At 42.5% G+C, this 14,355-nt stretch overlaps 26 non-coding genes across 26 annotated transcripts; all 26 read right to left on the bottom strand.

Annotated features, from left to right (window-relative positions):
- Positions 1 to 837: 837 nt before the first annotated feature.
- Trnas-gcu (transfer RNA serine (anticodon GCU)) lies at positions 838 to 919 on the bottom strand. The gene has a single exon. It is a non-coding gene; the product is annotated as a tRNA-Ser (tRNA).
- Positions 920 to 1,606: 687 nt separating this feature from the next.
- Trnal-uaa (transfer RNA leucine (anticodon UAA)) lies at positions 1,607 to 1,689 on the bottom strand. The gene has a single exon. It is a non-coding gene; the product is annotated as a tRNA-Leu (tRNA).
- A 112-nt stretch (positions 1,690 to 1,801) lies between these two features.
- Positions 1,802 to 1,883, bottom strand: Trnas-gcu (transfer RNA serine (anticodon GCU)). The gene has a single exon. It is a non-coding gene; the product is annotated as a tRNA-Ser (tRNA).
- Positions 1,884 to 2,285: 402 nt separating this feature from the next.
- On the bottom strand, positions 2,286 to 2,367 carry Trnas-gcu (transfer RNA serine (anticodon GCU)). Its single transcript has one exon. It is a non-coding gene; the product is annotated as a tRNA-Ser (tRNA).
- A 687-nt stretch (positions 2,368 to 3,054) lies between these two features.
- Trnal-uaa (transfer RNA leucine (anticodon UAA)) lies at positions 3,055 to 3,137 on the bottom strand. Its single transcript has one exon. It is a non-coding gene; the product is annotated as a tRNA-Leu (tRNA).
- A 112-nt stretch (positions 3,138 to 3,249) lies between these two features.
- On the bottom strand, positions 3,250 to 3,331 carry Trnas-gcu (transfer RNA serine (anticodon GCU)). Its single transcript has one exon. It is a non-coding gene; the product is annotated as a tRNA-Ser (tRNA).
- Positions 3,332 to 4,502: 1,171 nt separating this feature from the next.
- Trnal-uaa (transfer RNA leucine (anticodon UAA)) lies at positions 4,503 to 4,585 on the bottom strand. Its single transcript has one exon. It is a non-coding gene; the product is annotated as a tRNA-Leu (tRNA).
- Positions 4,586 to 4,696: 111 nt separating this feature from the next.
- Trnas-gcu (transfer RNA serine (anticodon GCU)) lies at positions 4,697 to 4,778 on the bottom strand. The gene has a single exon. It is a non-coding gene; the product is annotated as a tRNA-Ser (tRNA).
- Positions 4,779 to 5,180: 402 nt separating this feature from the next.
- Positions 5,181 to 5,262, bottom strand: Trnas-gcu (transfer RNA serine (anticodon GCU)). The gene has a single exon. It is a non-coding gene; the product is annotated as a tRNA-Ser (tRNA).
- A 401-nt stretch (positions 5,263 to 5,663) lies between these two features.
- Trnas-gcu (transfer RNA serine (anticodon GCU)) lies at positions 5,664 to 5,745 on the bottom strand. Its single transcript has one exon. It is a non-coding gene; the product is annotated as a tRNA-Ser (tRNA).
- A 208-nt stretch (positions 5,746 to 5,953) lies between these two features.
- Positions 5,954 to 6,036, bottom strand: Trnal-uaa (transfer RNA leucine (anticodon UAA)). Its single transcript has one exon. It is a non-coding gene; the product is annotated as a tRNA-Leu (tRNA).
- A 111-nt stretch (positions 6,037 to 6,147) lies between these two features.
- Positions 6,148 to 6,229, bottom strand: Trnas-gcu (transfer RNA serine (anticodon GCU)). Its single transcript has one exon. It is a non-coding gene; the product is annotated as a tRNA-Ser (tRNA).
- Positions 6,230 to 6,631: 402 nt separating this feature from the next.
- Trnas-gcu (transfer RNA serine (anticodon GCU)) lies at positions 6,632 to 6,713 on the bottom strand. The gene has a single exon. It is a non-coding gene; the product is annotated as a tRNA-Ser (tRNA).
- Positions 6,714 to 6,919: 206 nt separating this feature from the next.
- On the bottom strand, positions 6,920 to 7,002 carry Trnal-uaa (transfer RNA leucine (anticodon UAA)). The gene has a single exon. It is a non-coding gene; the product is annotated as a tRNA-Leu (tRNA).
- A 112-nt stretch (positions 7,003 to 7,114) lies between these two features.
- On the bottom strand, positions 7,115 to 7,196 carry Trnas-gcu (transfer RNA serine (anticodon GCU)). The gene has a single exon. It is a non-coding gene; the product is annotated as a tRNA-Ser (tRNA).
- A 208-nt stretch (positions 7,197 to 7,404) lies between these two features.
- Positions 7,405 to 7,487, bottom strand: Trnal-uaa (transfer RNA leucine (anticodon UAA)). Its single transcript has one exon. It is a non-coding gene; the product is annotated as a tRNA-Leu (tRNA).
- A 593-nt stretch (positions 7,488 to 8,080) lies between these two features.
- Trnas-gcu (transfer RNA serine (anticodon GCU)) lies at positions 8,081 to 8,162 on the bottom strand. The gene has a single exon. It is a non-coding gene; the product is annotated as a tRNA-Ser (tRNA).
- A 687-nt stretch (positions 8,163 to 8,849) lies between these two features.
- Trnal-uaa (transfer RNA leucine (anticodon UAA)) lies at positions 8,850 to 8,932 on the bottom strand. Its single transcript has one exon. It is a non-coding gene; the product is annotated as a tRNA-Leu (tRNA).
- A 112-nt stretch (positions 8,933 to 9,044) lies between these two features.
- Trnas-gcu (transfer RNA serine (anticodon GCU)) lies at positions 9,045 to 9,126 on the bottom strand. The gene has a single exon. It is a non-coding gene; the product is annotated as a tRNA-Ser (tRNA).
- Positions 9,127 to 10,493: 1,367 nt separating this feature from the next.
- Trnas-gcu (transfer RNA serine (anticodon GCU)) lies at positions 10,494 to 10,575 on the bottom strand. The gene has a single exon. It is a non-coding gene; the product is annotated as a tRNA-Ser (tRNA).
- A 206-nt stretch (positions 10,576 to 10,781) lies between these two features.
- Trnal-uaa (transfer RNA leucine (anticodon UAA)) lies at positions 10,782 to 10,864 on the bottom strand. The gene has a single exon. It is a non-coding gene; the product is annotated as a tRNA-Leu (tRNA).
- A 594-nt stretch (positions 10,865 to 11,458) lies between these two features.
- Positions 11,459 to 11,540, bottom strand: Trnas-gcu (transfer RNA serine (anticodon GCU)). Its single transcript has one exon. It is a non-coding gene; the product is annotated as a tRNA-Ser (tRNA).
- A 400-nt stretch (positions 11,541 to 11,940) lies between these two features.
- On the bottom strand, positions 11,941 to 12,022 carry Trnas-gcu (transfer RNA serine (anticodon GCU)). Its single transcript has one exon. It is a non-coding gene; the product is annotated as a tRNA-Ser (tRNA).
- A 208-nt stretch (positions 12,023 to 12,230) lies between these two features.
- On the bottom strand, positions 12,231 to 12,313 carry Trnal-uaa (transfer RNA leucine (anticodon UAA)). The gene has a single exon. It is a non-coding gene; the product is annotated as a tRNA-Leu (tRNA).
- An 830-nt stretch (positions 12,314 to 13,143) lies between these two features.
- Trnas-gcu (transfer RNA serine (anticodon GCU)) lies at positions 13,144 to 13,225 on the bottom strand. The gene has a single exon. It is a non-coding gene; the product is annotated as a tRNA-Ser (tRNA).
- A 206-nt stretch (positions 13,226 to 13,431) lies between these two features.
- Trnal-uaa (transfer RNA leucine (anticodon UAA)) lies at positions 13,432 to 13,514 on the bottom strand. Its single transcript has one exon. It is a non-coding gene; the product is annotated as a tRNA-Leu (tRNA).
- Between the last annotated feature and the right edge of the window lie 841 nt (positions 13,515 to 14,355).

Raw genomic sequence — 14,355 nt, 5'->3', positions numbered from 1 at the left:
CACGCGTGCAGAGCACAATGGGTTAGCAGTCCATTGCCTTAACACTCGGCAACTTTGACCCGACGAAGGGCAATTTTCAAATTAAAGGAATGTGTTTGGTGTACGAAGTACTCCACTTGAAAATAATGGTTGTCATTCAGCAGAAGTTTGACAAACATCTCAGTACAAAATGAAATACAAATGTACAATTTCGTCAGTCTTTTCCACTCGAGCACACATCAGATCGATAGCAGTCGTGTAGAATATGCAACGAAAATAATGACAATTTAGTGGGTGTGGGGTTCGACCGCATGCGGACAACTGTCAATTGGAACATAAGTCCAACGCCTTAACCACTCGGCCAACCCAGTGACGATCAGGGGCAATTTGATGGCCTAATGATAATACGAAATCAATGGATTAGCAGTCCATCGCCTTAACCACTCGGCCACCTCGTCCAGACGAAGGCCAATTTTCCAATTCAAGCAGTGTGTTTGATGTACGAAATACTCCACTTGAAAATAAATGTTGTCATTCAGCAGAAATTTGACAAACATCTCTGTACAAAATGTAAGATAAATGTACAATTTCGTCGGTTTTCCACTCGAGCACACATGAGATCGATGGCACTCATGCAGAACATGCAACAAAAATAACAACTATTTACTGGGTGTTGGGTTCGAACCCACGCGGACAACTGTCCATTGGAACTTAAGTCCAACGCCTTAACCACTCGGCCAACCCAGTGACTATCAAGGGCAATTTGATTGCCAAATGATAATACGAAATCCAATCACGAATTCTCAAAACTTAACATAGTGCAAGATTTAACAACCAAAAACAGTACCAAAGATGATACGACGAGGATGGGATTCGAACCCACGCGTGCAGAGCACAATGGATTAGCAGTCCATGGCCTTAACCACTCGGGCACCTCGCCCAGACGAAGTCCAATTTTCCAATTCAAGCAGTGTGTTTGATGTACGAAATACTCCACTTGAAAATAAATGTTGTCATTCAGCAGAAATTTGACAACCATCTCTGTACAAAATGAAATACAAATGTACAATTTCGTCAGTTTTCCACTCGAGCACACATCAGATCGATAGCAGTCGTGCAGAATATGCAACGAAAATAACAACAGTTTACTTGGTGTGGGGTTCGGACTCACGCGGACAACTGTCCATTGGAACTTAAGTCCAACGCCTTAACCACTCGGCCAACCCAGTGACGATCAAGGGCAATTTGATTACCAAATGATAATACGAAATCCAATCACGAACTCTCAAAACTTAACATAGGGCCAGATTAAACAACCAAAAAGAGTACCATGGATGATACGACGAGGATGGGACTCGAACCCACGCGTGCAGAGCGCAATGGATTAGCAGTGCATCGCTTTAACACTCGGCAACTTTGACCCGACGAAGGCCAATTTTCCAATTCAAGCAATGTGTTTGATGTACGAAATACTCCACTAAAATATAAATCTTGTCATTCAGCAGAAATTTGGCAAACATCTCTGTACAAACTGTAAGATAGATGTACAATTTCGTCAGTTTTCCACTCGAGCACACATCAGATCGATGGCACTCATGCAGAATATGCAACAAAAATAACAACAATTTACTGGGTGGGGGGTTCGAACCCACGCGGACAACTGTCCATTGGAACTTAAGTCCAACGCCTTAACCACTCGGCCAACCCAGTGACGATCAAGCGCAATTTGATGGCCTAATGATAATACGAAATCCAATCACGAATTCTCAAAACTTAACATAGGGCAAGAATTAAACAACCAAAAAGAGTACCGAACATGAAACGACAAAGATGGGATTCGAACCCACGCGTGCAGAGCACAATGGATTAGCAGTCCATCGCCTTAACCACTCGGCCACCTCGTCCAGACGAAGGCCAATTTTCCAATTCAAGCAGTGTGTTTGATGTACGAAATACTCCACTTGAAAATAAATCTTGTCATTCAGCAGAAGTTTGACAAACATCTCTGTACAAAATGAAATACAAATGTACAATTTCGTCAGTCTTTTCCACTCGAGCACACATCAGATCGATAGCAGTGGTGCAGAATATGCAACGAAAATAACAACATTTTACTGGGTGTGGGGTTCGAATGCATGCGGACAACTGTCCATTGGAACTTAAGTCCAACGCCTTAACCACTCGGCCAACCCAATGACGATTAAGGGCAATTTGATGGCCCAATGATAATACGAAATCCAATCACGAATTCTCAAAACTTAACATAGTGCAAGATTTAACAACCAAAAACAGTACCAAAGATGATACGACGAGGATGGGATTCGAACCCACGCGTGCAGAGCACAATGGATTAGCAGTCCATGGCCTTAACCACTCGGGCACCTCGCCCAGACGAAGTCCAATTTTCCAATTCAAGCAGTGTGTTTGATGTACGAAATACTCCACTTGAAAATAAATGTTGTCATTCAGCAGAAATTTGACAACCATCTCTGTACAAAATGAAATACAAATGTACAATTTCGTCAGTTTTCCACTCGAGCACACATCAGATCGATAGCAGTCGTGCAGAATATGCAACGAAAATAACAACAGTTTACTTGGTGTGGGGTTCGGACTCACGCGGACAACTGTCCATTGGAACTTAAGTCCAACGCCTTAACCACTCGGCCAACCCAGTGACGATCAAGGGCAATTTGATTACCAAATGATAATACGAAATCCAATCACGAACTCTCAAAACTTAACATAGGGCCAGATTAAACAACCAAAAAGAGTACCATGGATGATACGACGAGGATGGGACTCGAACCCACGCGTGCAGAGCGCAATGGATTAGCAGTGCATCGCTTTAACACTCGGCAACTTTGACCCGACGAAGGCCAATTTTCCAATTCAAGCAATGTGTTTGATGTACGAAATACTCCACTAAAATATAAATCTTGTCATTCAGCAGAAATTTGGCAAACATCTCTGTACAAACTGTAAGATAGATGTACAATTTCGTCAGTTTTCCACTCGAGCACACATCAGATCGATGGCACTCATGCAGAATATGCAACAAAAATAACAACAATTTACTGGGTGGGGGGTTCGAACCCACGCGGACAACTGTCCATTGGAACTTAAGTCCAACGCCTTAACCACTCGGCCAACCCAGTGACGATCAAGCGCAATTTGATGGCCTAATGATAATACGAAATCCAATCACGAATTCTCAAAACTTAACATAGGGCAAGAATTAAACAACCAAAAAGAGTACCGAACATGAAACGACAAAGATGGGATTCGAACCCACGCGTGCAGAGCACAATGGATTAGCAGTCCATCGCCTTAACCACTCGGCCACCTCGTCCAGACGAAGGCCAATTTTCCAATTCAAGCAGTGTGTTTGATGTACGAAATACTCCACTTGAAAATAAATCTTGTCATTCAGCAGAAGTTTGACAAACATCTCTGTACAAAATGAAATACAAATGTACAATTTCGTCAGTCTTTTCCACTCGAGCACACATCAGATCGATAGCAGTGGTGCAGAATATGCAACGAAAATAACAACATTTTACTGGGTGTGGGGTTCGAATGCATGCGGACAACTGTCCATTGGAACTTAAGTCCAACGCCTTAACCACTCGGCCAACCCAGTGACGATTAAGGGCAATTTGATGGCCCAATGATAATACGAAATCCAATCACGAATTCTCAAAACTTAACATAGGGCAAGATTAAACAACCAAAAAAAGTATCAAAGATGATACGACGAGGATTGGATTCGAACCCACGCGTGCAGAGCACAATGGATTAGCAGACCATCGCCTTAATCACTCAGCCACCTCGTCCGGACGAAGGCCAATTTTCCAATTCAAGCAGTGTGTTTGATGTACGAAATACTCCACTTGAAAATAAATGTTGTCATTCAGCAGAAATTTGACAAACATCTCTGTACAAAATGTAAGATAAATGTACAATTTCGTCGGTTTTCCACTCGAGCACACATGAGATCGATGGCACTCATGCAGAACATGCAACAAAAATAACAACTATTTACTGGGTGTTGGGTTCGAACCCACGCGGACAACTGTCCATTGGAACTTAAGTCCAACGCCTTAACCACTCGGCCAACCCAGTGACTATCAAGGGCAATTTGATTGCCAAATGATAATACGAAATCCAATCACGAACTCTTAAAACTTAACATAGGGCCAGATTAAACAACCAAAAAGAGTACCATGGATGATACGACGAGGATGGGACTCGAACCCACGCGTGCAGAGCGCAATGGATTAGCAGTGCATCGCTTTAACACTCGGCAACTTTGACCCGACGAAGGCCAATTTTCCAATTAAAGCAATGTGTTTGATGTACGAAATACTCCACTAAAATATAAATCTTGTCATTCAGCAGAAATTTGGCAAACATCTCTGTACAAACTGTAAGATAGATGTACAATTTCGTCAGTTTTCCACTCGAGCACACATCAGATCGATAGCACTCATGCAGAACATGCAACAAAAATAACAACAATTTACTGGGTGTGGGGTTCGAACCCACGCGGACAACTGTCCATTGGAACTTAAGTCCAACGCCTTAACCACTCGGCCAACCCAGTGACGATTAAGGGCAATTTGATGGCCCAATGATAATACGAAATCCAATCACGAATTCTCAAAACTTAACATAGTGCAAGATTTAACAACCAAAAACAGTACCAAAGATGATACGACGAGGATGGGATTCGAACCCACGCGTGCAGAGCACAATGGATTAGCAGTCCATGGCCTTAACCACTCGGCCACCTCGCCCAGACGAAGTCCAATTTTCCAATTCCAGCGATGTGTTTGATGTACGAAATACTCCACTTACAAATAAATGTTGTCATTCAGCAGAAATTTGACAAACATCTCTGTACAAAATGAAATACAAATGTACAATTTCGTCAGTCTTTTCCACTCGAGCACACATCAGATCGATAGCAGTCGTGCAGAATATGCAACGAAAATAACAACAGTTTACTTTGTGTGGGGTTCGAACCCACGCGGACAACTGTCCATTGGAACTTAAGTCCAACGCCTTAACCAGTCGGCCAACCCAGTGACCATCAAGGGCAATTTGATTGCCAAGTGATAATACGAAATCCAATCACGAACTCTTAAAACTTAACATAGGGCCAGATTAAACAACCAAAAAGAGTACCGAACATGAAACGACGAGGAAGGGATTCGAACCCACGCGTGCAGAGCACAATGGATTAGCAGTCCATCGCCTTAACCACTCGGCCACCTCGTCCAGACGAAGGCCAATTTTCCAATTCAAGCAGTGTGTTTGATGTACGAAATACTCCACTTGAAAATAAATATTGTCATTCAGTAGAAATTTGACAAACATCTCTCTACAAAATGTAAGACAAATGTACAATTTCGTCGGTTTTCCACTCGAGCACACATCAGATCGATAGCACTCATGCAGAACATGCAACAAAAATAACAACAGTTTACTTTGTGTGGGGTTCGAACCCACGCGGACAACTGTCCATTGGAACTTAAGTCCAACGCCTTAACCAGTCGGCCAACCCAGTGACCATCAAGGGCAATTTGATTGCCAAGTGATAATACGAAATCCAATCACGAACTCTCAAAACTTAACATAGGGCAAGAATTAAACAACCAAAAAGAGTGCCAAAGATGATACGACGAGGATGGGATTCGAACCCACGCGTGCAGAGCACAATGGATTAGCAGTCCATCGCCTTAACCACTCGGCCACCTCGTCCACACGATAGCCAATTTTCGAATTAAAGCAATGTGTTTGATGTACGAAATACTCCACTTGAAAATAAATATTGTCATTCAGCAGAAGTTTGACAAACATCTCAGTACAAAATGAAATACAAATGTACAATTTCGTCAGTCTTTTCCACTCGAGCACACATCAGATCGATAGCATTCGTGCAGAATATGCAACAAAAATAACAACAATTTACTGGGTGTGGGGTTCGAACCCACGCGGACAACTGTCCATTGGAACTTAAGTCCAACGCCTTAACCACTCGGCCAACCCAGTGACGATTAAGGGCAATTTGATGGCCCAATGATAATACGAAATCCAATCACGAATTCTCAAAACTTAACATAGTGCAAGATTTAACAACCAAAAACAGTACCAAAGATGATACGACGAGGATGGGATTCGAACCCACGCGTGCAGAGCACAATGGATTAGCAGTCCATGGCCTTAACCACTCGGCCACCTCGCCCAGACGAAGTCCAATTTTCCAATTCCAGCGATGTGTTTGATGTACGAAATACTCCACTTACAAATAAATGTTGTCATTCAGCAGAAATTTGACAAACATCTCTGTACAAAATGAAATACAAATGTACAATTTCGTCAGTCTTTTCCACTCGAGCACACATCAGATCGATAGCAGTCGTGCAGAATATGCAACGAAAATAACAACAGTTTACTTTGTGTGGGGTTCGAACCCACGCGGACAACTGTCCATTGGAACTTAAGTCCAACGCCTTAACCAGTCGGCCAACCCAGTGACCATCAAGGGCAATTTGATTGCCAAGTGATAATACGAAATCCAATCACGAACTCTTAAAACTTAACATAGGGCCAGATTAAACAACCAAAAAGAGTACCGAACATGAAACGACGAGGAAGGGATTCGAACCCACGCGTGCAGAGCACAATGGATTAGCAGTCCATCGCCTTAACCACTCGGCCACCTCGTCCAGACGAAGGCCAATTTTCCAATTCAAGCAGTGTGTTTGATGTACGAAATACTCCACTTGAAAATAAATATTGTCATTCAGTAGAAATTTGACAAACATCTCTGTACAAAATGTAAGACAAATGTACAATTTCGTCGGTTTTCCACTCGAGCACACATCAGATCGATAGCACTCATGCAGAACATGCAACAAAAATAACAACAATTTACTGGGTGTGGGGTTCGGACCCACGCGGACAACTGTCCATTGGAACTTAAGTCCAACGCCTTAACCACTCGGCCAACCCAGTGACGATCAAGGGCAATTTGATTACCAAATGATAATACGAAATCCAATCACGAACTCTCAAAACTTAACATAGGGCAAGAATTAAACAACCAAAAAGAGTGCCAAAGATGATACGACGAGGATGGGATTCGAACCCACGCGTGCAGAGCACAATGGATTAGCAGTCCATCGCCTTAACCACTCGGCCACCTCGTCCACACGATAGCCAATTTTCGAATTAAAGCAATGTGTTTGATGTACGAAATACTCCACTTGAAAATAAATATTGTCATTCAGCAGAAGTTTGACAAACATCTCAGTACAAAATGAAATACAAATGTACAATTTCGTCAGTCTTTTCCACTCGAGCACACATCAGATCGATAGCATTCGTGCAGAATATGCAACAAAAATAACAACAATTTACTGGGTGTGGGGTTCGAACCCACGCGGACAACTGTCCATTGGAACTTAAGTCCAACGCCTTAACCACTCGGCCAACCCAGTGACGATTAAGGGCAATTTGATGGCCCAATGATAATACAAAATCCAATCACGAATTCTCAAAACTTAACATAGGGCAAGATTAAACAACCAAAAAAAGTATCAAAGATGATACGACGAGGATTGGATTCGAACCCACGCGTGCAGAGCACAATGGATTAGCAGACCATCGCCTTAACCACTCGGCCACCTCGTCCGGACGAAGGCCAATTTTCCAATTCAAGCAGTGTGTTTGATGTACGAAATACTCCACTTGAAAATAAATGTTGTCATTCAGCAGAAATTTGACAAACATCTCTGTACAAAATGTAAGATAAATGTACAATTTCGTCGGTTTCCCACTCGAGCACACATGAGATCGATGGCACTCATGCAGAACATGCAACAAAAATAACAACTATTTACTGGGTGTTGGGTTCGAACCCACGCGGACAACTGTCCATTGGAACTTAAGTCCAACGCCTTAACCACTCGGCCAACCCAGTGACTATCAAGGGCAATTTGATTGCCAAATGATAATACGAAATCCAATCACGAATTCTCAAAACTTAACATAGTGCAAGATTTAACAACCAAAAACAGTACCAAAGATGATACGACGAGGATGGGATTCGAACCCACGCGTGCAGAGCACAATGGATTAGCAGTCCATGGCCTTAACCACTCGGGCACCTCGCCCAGACGAAGTCCAATTTTCCAATTCAAGCAGTGTGTTTGATGTACGAAATACTCCACTTGAAAATAAATGTTGTCATTCAGCAGAAATTTGACAACCATCTCTGTACAAAATGAAATACAAATGTACAATTTCGTCAGTTTTCCACTCGAGCACACATCAGATCGATAGCAGTCGTGCAGAATATGCAACGAAAATAACAACAGTTTACTTGGTGTGGGGTTCGGACTCACGCGGACAACTGTCCATTGGAACTTAAGTCCAACGCCTTAACCACTCGGCCAACCCAGTGACGATCAAGGGCAATTTGATTACCAAATGATAATACGAAATCCAATCACGAACTCTCAAAACTTAACATAGGGCCAGATTAAACAACCAAAAAGAGTACCAAAATTGATACGACGAGGATGGGACTCGAACCCACGCGTGCAGAGCACAATGGATTAGCAGTACATCGACTTAACACTCGGCAACTTTGACCCGACGAAGGCCAATTTTCCAATTAAAGCAATGTGTTTGATGTACGAAATACTCCACTTACAAATAAATGTTGTCATTCAGCAGAAATTTGGCAAACATCTCTGTACAAACTGTAAGATAAATGTACAATTTCGTCAGTTTTCCACTCGAGCACACATGAGATCGATGGCACTCATGCAGAATATGCAACAAAAATAACAACAATTTACTGGGTGGGGGGTTCGAACCCACGCGGACAACTGTCCATTGGAACTTAAGTCCAACGCCTTAACCACTCGGCCAACCCAGTGACGATCAAGGGCAATTTGATGGCCTAATGATAATACGAAATCCAATCACGAATTCTCAAAACTTAACATAGGGCAAGAATTAAACAACCAAAAAGAGTACCGAACATGAAACGACAAAGATGGGATTCGAACCCACGCGTGCAGAGCACAATGGATTAGCAGTCCATCGCCTTAACCACTCGGCCACCTCGTCCAGACGAAGGCCAATTTTCCAATTCAAGCAGTGTGTTTGATGTACGAAATACTCCACTTGAAAATAAATCTTGTCATTCAGCAGAAGTTTGACAAACATCTCAGTACAAAATGAAATACAAATGTACAATTTCGTCAGTCTTTTCCACTCGAGCACACATCAGATCGATAGCAGTGGTGCAGAATATGCAACGAAAATAACAACATTTTACTGGGTGTGGGGTTCGAACGCATGCGGACAACTGTCCATTGGAACTTAAGTCCAACGCCTTAACCACTCGGCCAACCCAGTGACGATTAAGGGCAATTTGATGGCCCAATGATAATACGAAATCCAATCACGAATTCTCAAAACTTAACATAGGGCAAGATTTAACAACCAAAAAAAGTATCAAAGATGATACGACGAGGATTGGATTCGAACCCACGCGTGCAGAGCACAATGGATTAGCAGACCATCGCCTTAATCACTCAGCCACCTCGTCCGGACGAAGGCCAATTTTCCAATTCAAGCAGTGTGTTTGATGTACGAAATACTCCACTTGAAAATAAATGTTGTCATTCAGCAGAAATTTGACAAACATCTCTGTACAAAATGTAAGATAAATGTACAATTTCGTCGGTTTTCCACTCGAGCACACATGAGATCGATGGCACTCATGCAGAACATGCAACAAAAATAACAACTATTTACTGGGTGTTGGGTTCGAACCCACGCGGACAACTGTCCATTGGAACTTAAGTCCAACGCCTTAACCACTCGGCCAACCCAGTGACTATCAAGGGCAATTTGATTGCCAAATGATAATACGAAATCCAATCACGAACTCTTAAAACTTAACATAGGGCCAGATTAAACAACCAAAAAGAGTACCATGGATGATACGACGAGGATGGGACTCGAACCCACGCGTGCAGAGCGCAATGGATTAGCAGTGCATCGCTTTAACACTCGGCAACTTTGACCCGACGAAGGCCAATTTTCCAATTCAAGCAATGTGTTTGATGTACGAAATACTCCACTAAAATATAAATCTTGTCATTCAGCAGAAATTTGACAAACATCTCTGTACAAAATGAAATACAAATGTACAATTTCATCAGTCTTTTCCACTCGAGCACACATCAGATCGATAGCAGTCGTGCAGAATATGCAACGAAAATAACAACAGTTTACTTTGTGTGGGGTTCGAACCCACGCGGACAACTGTCCATTGGAACTTAAGTCCAACGCCTTAACCAGTCGGCCAACCCAGTGACCATCAAGGGCAATTTGATTGCCAAGTGATAATACGAAATCCAATCACGAACTCTTAAAACTTAACATAGGGCCAGATTAAACAACCAAAAAGAGTACCGAACATGAAACGACGAGGAAGGGATTCGAACCCACGCGTGCAGAGCACAATGGATTAGCAGTCCATCGCCTTAACCACTCGGCCACCTCGTCCAGACGAAGGCCAATTTTCCAATTCAAGCAGTGTGTTTGATGTACGAAATACTCCACTTGAAAATAAATATTGTCATTCAGCAGAAATTTGACAAACATCTCTGTACAAAATGTAAGACAAATGTACAATTTCGTCGGTTTTCCACTCGAGCACACATCAGATCGATAGCACTCATGCAGAACATGCAACAAAAATAACAACAATTTACTGGGTGTGGGGTTCGGACCCACGCGGACAACTGTCCATTGGAACTTAAGTCCAACGCCTTAACCACTCGGCCAACCCAGTGACGATCAAGGGCAATTTGATTACCAAATGATAATACGAAATCCAATCACGAACTCTCAAAACTTAACATAGGGCAAGAATTAAACAACCAAAAAGAGTGCCAAAGATGATACGACGAGGATTGGATTCGAACCCACGCGTGCAGAGCACAATGGATTAGCAGACCATCGCCTTAACCACTCGGCCACCTCGTCCGGACGAAGGCCAATTTTCCAATTCAAGCAGTGTGTTTGATGTACGAAATACTCCACTTGAAAATAAATGTTGTCATTCAGCAGAAATTTGACAAACATCTCTGTACAAAATGTAAGATAAATGTACAATTTCGTCGGTTTCCCACTCGAGCACACATGAGATCGATGGCACTCATGCAGAACATGCAACAAAAATAACAACTATTTACTGGGTGTTGGGTTCGAACCCACGCGGACAACTGTCCATTGGAACTTAAGTCCAACGCCTTAACCACTCGGCCAACCCAGTGACTATCAAGGGCAATTTGATTGCCAAATGATAATACGAAATCCAATCACGAATTCTCAAAACTTAACATAGTGCAAGATTTAACAACCAAAAACAGTACCAAAGATGATACGACGAGGATGGGATTCGAACCCACGCGTGCAGAGCACAATGGATTAGCAGTCCATGGCCTTAACCACTCGGGCACCTCGCCCAGACGAAGTCCAATTTTCCAATTCAAGCAGTGTGTTTGATGTACGAAATACTCCACTTGAAAATAAATGTTGTCATTCAGCAGAAATTTGACAACCATCTCTGTACAAAATGAAATACAAATGTACAATTTCGTCAGTTTTCCACTCGAGCACACATCAGATCGATAGCAGTCGTGCAGAATATGCAACGAAAATAACAACAGTTTACTTGGTGTGGGGTTCGGACTCACGCGGACAACTGTCCATTGGAACTTAAGTCCAACGCCTTAACCACTCGGCCAACCCAGTGACGATCAAGGGCAATTTGATTACCAAATGATAATACAAAATCCAATCACGAACTCTCAAAACTTAACATAGGGCCAGATTAAACAACCAAAAAGAGTACCAAAATTGATACGACGAGGATGGGACTCGAACCCACGCGTGCAGAGCACAATGGATTAGCAGTCCATCGCCTTAACCACTCGGCCACCTCGTCCAGACGAAGGCCAATTTTCGAATTAAAGCAATGTGTTTGATGTACGAAATACTCCACTTGAAAATAAATCTTGTCATTCAGCAGAAGTTTGACAAACATCTCAGTACAAAATGAAATACAAATGTACAATTTCGTCAGTCTTTTCCACTCGAGCACACATCAGATCGATAGCAGTCGTGCAGAATATGCAACAAAAATAACAACAATTTACTGGGTGTGGGGTTCGAACCCACGCGGACAACTGTCCATTGGAACTTAAGTCCAACGCCTTAACCACTCGGCCAACCCAGTGACGATTAAGGGCAATTTGATGGCCCAATGATAATACAAAATCCAATAACGAATTCTCAAAACTTAACATAGTGCAAGATTAAACAACCAAAAAAAGTATCAAAGATGATACGACGAGGATTGGATTCGAACCCACGCGTGCAGAGCACAATGGATTAGCAGACCATCGCCTTAACCACTCGGCCACCTCGTCCGGACGAAGGCCAATTTTCCAATTCAAGCAGTGTGTTTGATGTACGAAATACTCCACTTGAAAATAAATCTTGTCATTCAGCAGAAATTTGACAAACATCTCTGTAACTTATCGGTCACTTTTGCACCATTGAGCCAGGTTTTATCACACGACCATTGGTGCGCACTGCGTTATTTCTATCGCCTTTTTTATGTGTGTTTCGCCGCCCTTTTCGCTTTATAATAACTTGTGTTTGCATTGTATGTCATTACCCTGATGAAGGTGTTTCGTATGGGACATCGAAACGTTGGCATATTACAATAAAAAACTGCCGGAAGAGCTAAAAATTCTGTTAATCTCTGTACAAAATGTAAGATAAATGTACAATTTCGTCGGTTTCCCACTCGAGCACACATGAGATCGATGGCACTCATGCAGAACATGCAACAAAAATAACAACTATTTACTGGGTGTTGGGTTCGAAGCCACGCGGACAACTGTCCATTGGAACTTAAGTCCAACGCCTTAACCACTCGGCCAACCCAGTGACTATCAAGGGCAATTTGATTGCCAAATGATAATACGAAATCCAATCACGAATTCTCAAAACTTAGCATAGTGCAAGATTTAACAACCAAAAACAGTACCAAAGATGATACGACGAGGATGGGATTCGAACCCACGCGTGCAGAGCACAATGGATTAGCAGTCCATCGCCTTAACCACTCGGCCACCTCGTCCAGACGAAGGCCAATTTTCCAATTCAAGCAGTGTGTTTGATGTACGAAATACTCCACTTGAAAATAAATATTGTCATTCAGCAGAAATTTGACAAACATCTCTGTACAAAATGTAAGACAAATGTACAATTTCGTCGGTTTTCCACTCGAGCACACATCAGGTCGATAGCACTCATGCAGAACATGCAACAAAAATAACAACAATTTACTGGGTGTGGGGTTCGGACCCACGCGGACAACTGTCCATTGGAACTTAAGTCCAACGCCTTAACCACTCGGCCAACCCAGTGACGATCAAGGGCAATTTGATTACCAAATGATAATACGAAATCCAATCACGAACTCTCAAAACTTAACATAGGGCAAGAATTAAACAACCAAAAAGAGTGCCAAAGATGATACGACGAGGATTGGATTCGAACCCACGCGTGCAGAGCACAATGGATTAGCAGACCATCGCCTTAACCACTCGGCCACCTCGTCCGGACGAAGGCCAATTTTCCAATTCAAGCAGTGTGTTTGATGTACGAAATACTCCACTTGAAAATAAATGTTGTCATTCAGCAGAAATTTGACAAACATCTCTGTACAAAATGTAAGATAAATGTACAATTTCGTCGGTTTCCCACTCGAGCACACATGAGATCGATGGCACTCATGCAGAACATGCAACAAAAATAACAACTATTTACTGGGTGTTGGGTTCGAACCCACGCGGACAACTGTCCATTGGAACTTAAGTCCAACGCCTTAACCACTCGGCCAACCCAGTGACTATCAAGGGCAATTTGATTGCCAAATGATAATACGAAATCCAATCACGAATTCTCAAAACTTAACATAGTGCAAGATTTAACAACCAAAAACAGTACCAAAGATGATACGACGAGGATGGGATTCGAACCGACGCGTGCAGAGCACAATGGATTAGCAGTCCATGGCCTTAACCACTCGGGCACCTCGCCCAGACGAAGTCCAATTTTCCAATTCAAGCAGTGTGTTTGATGTACGAAATACTCCACTTGAAAATAAATGTTGTCATTCAGCAGAAATTTGACAACCATCTCTGTACAAAATGAAATACAAATGTACAATTTCGTCAGTTTTCCACTCGAGCACACATCAGATCG

Source organism: Phallusia mammillata, chromosome 4 (assembly GCF_965637545.1).
Source record: "Phallusia mammillata chromosome 4, kaPhaMamm4.hap1.1, whole genome shotgun sequence".
Lineage (NCBI taxonomy): Eukaryota > Metazoa > Chordata > Ascidiacea > Phlebobranchia > Ascidiidae > Phallusia > Phallusia mammillata.
Note: the sequence above shows the minus strand (reverse complement) of the source record. Positions and strands in the feature narration are given on the sequence as shown.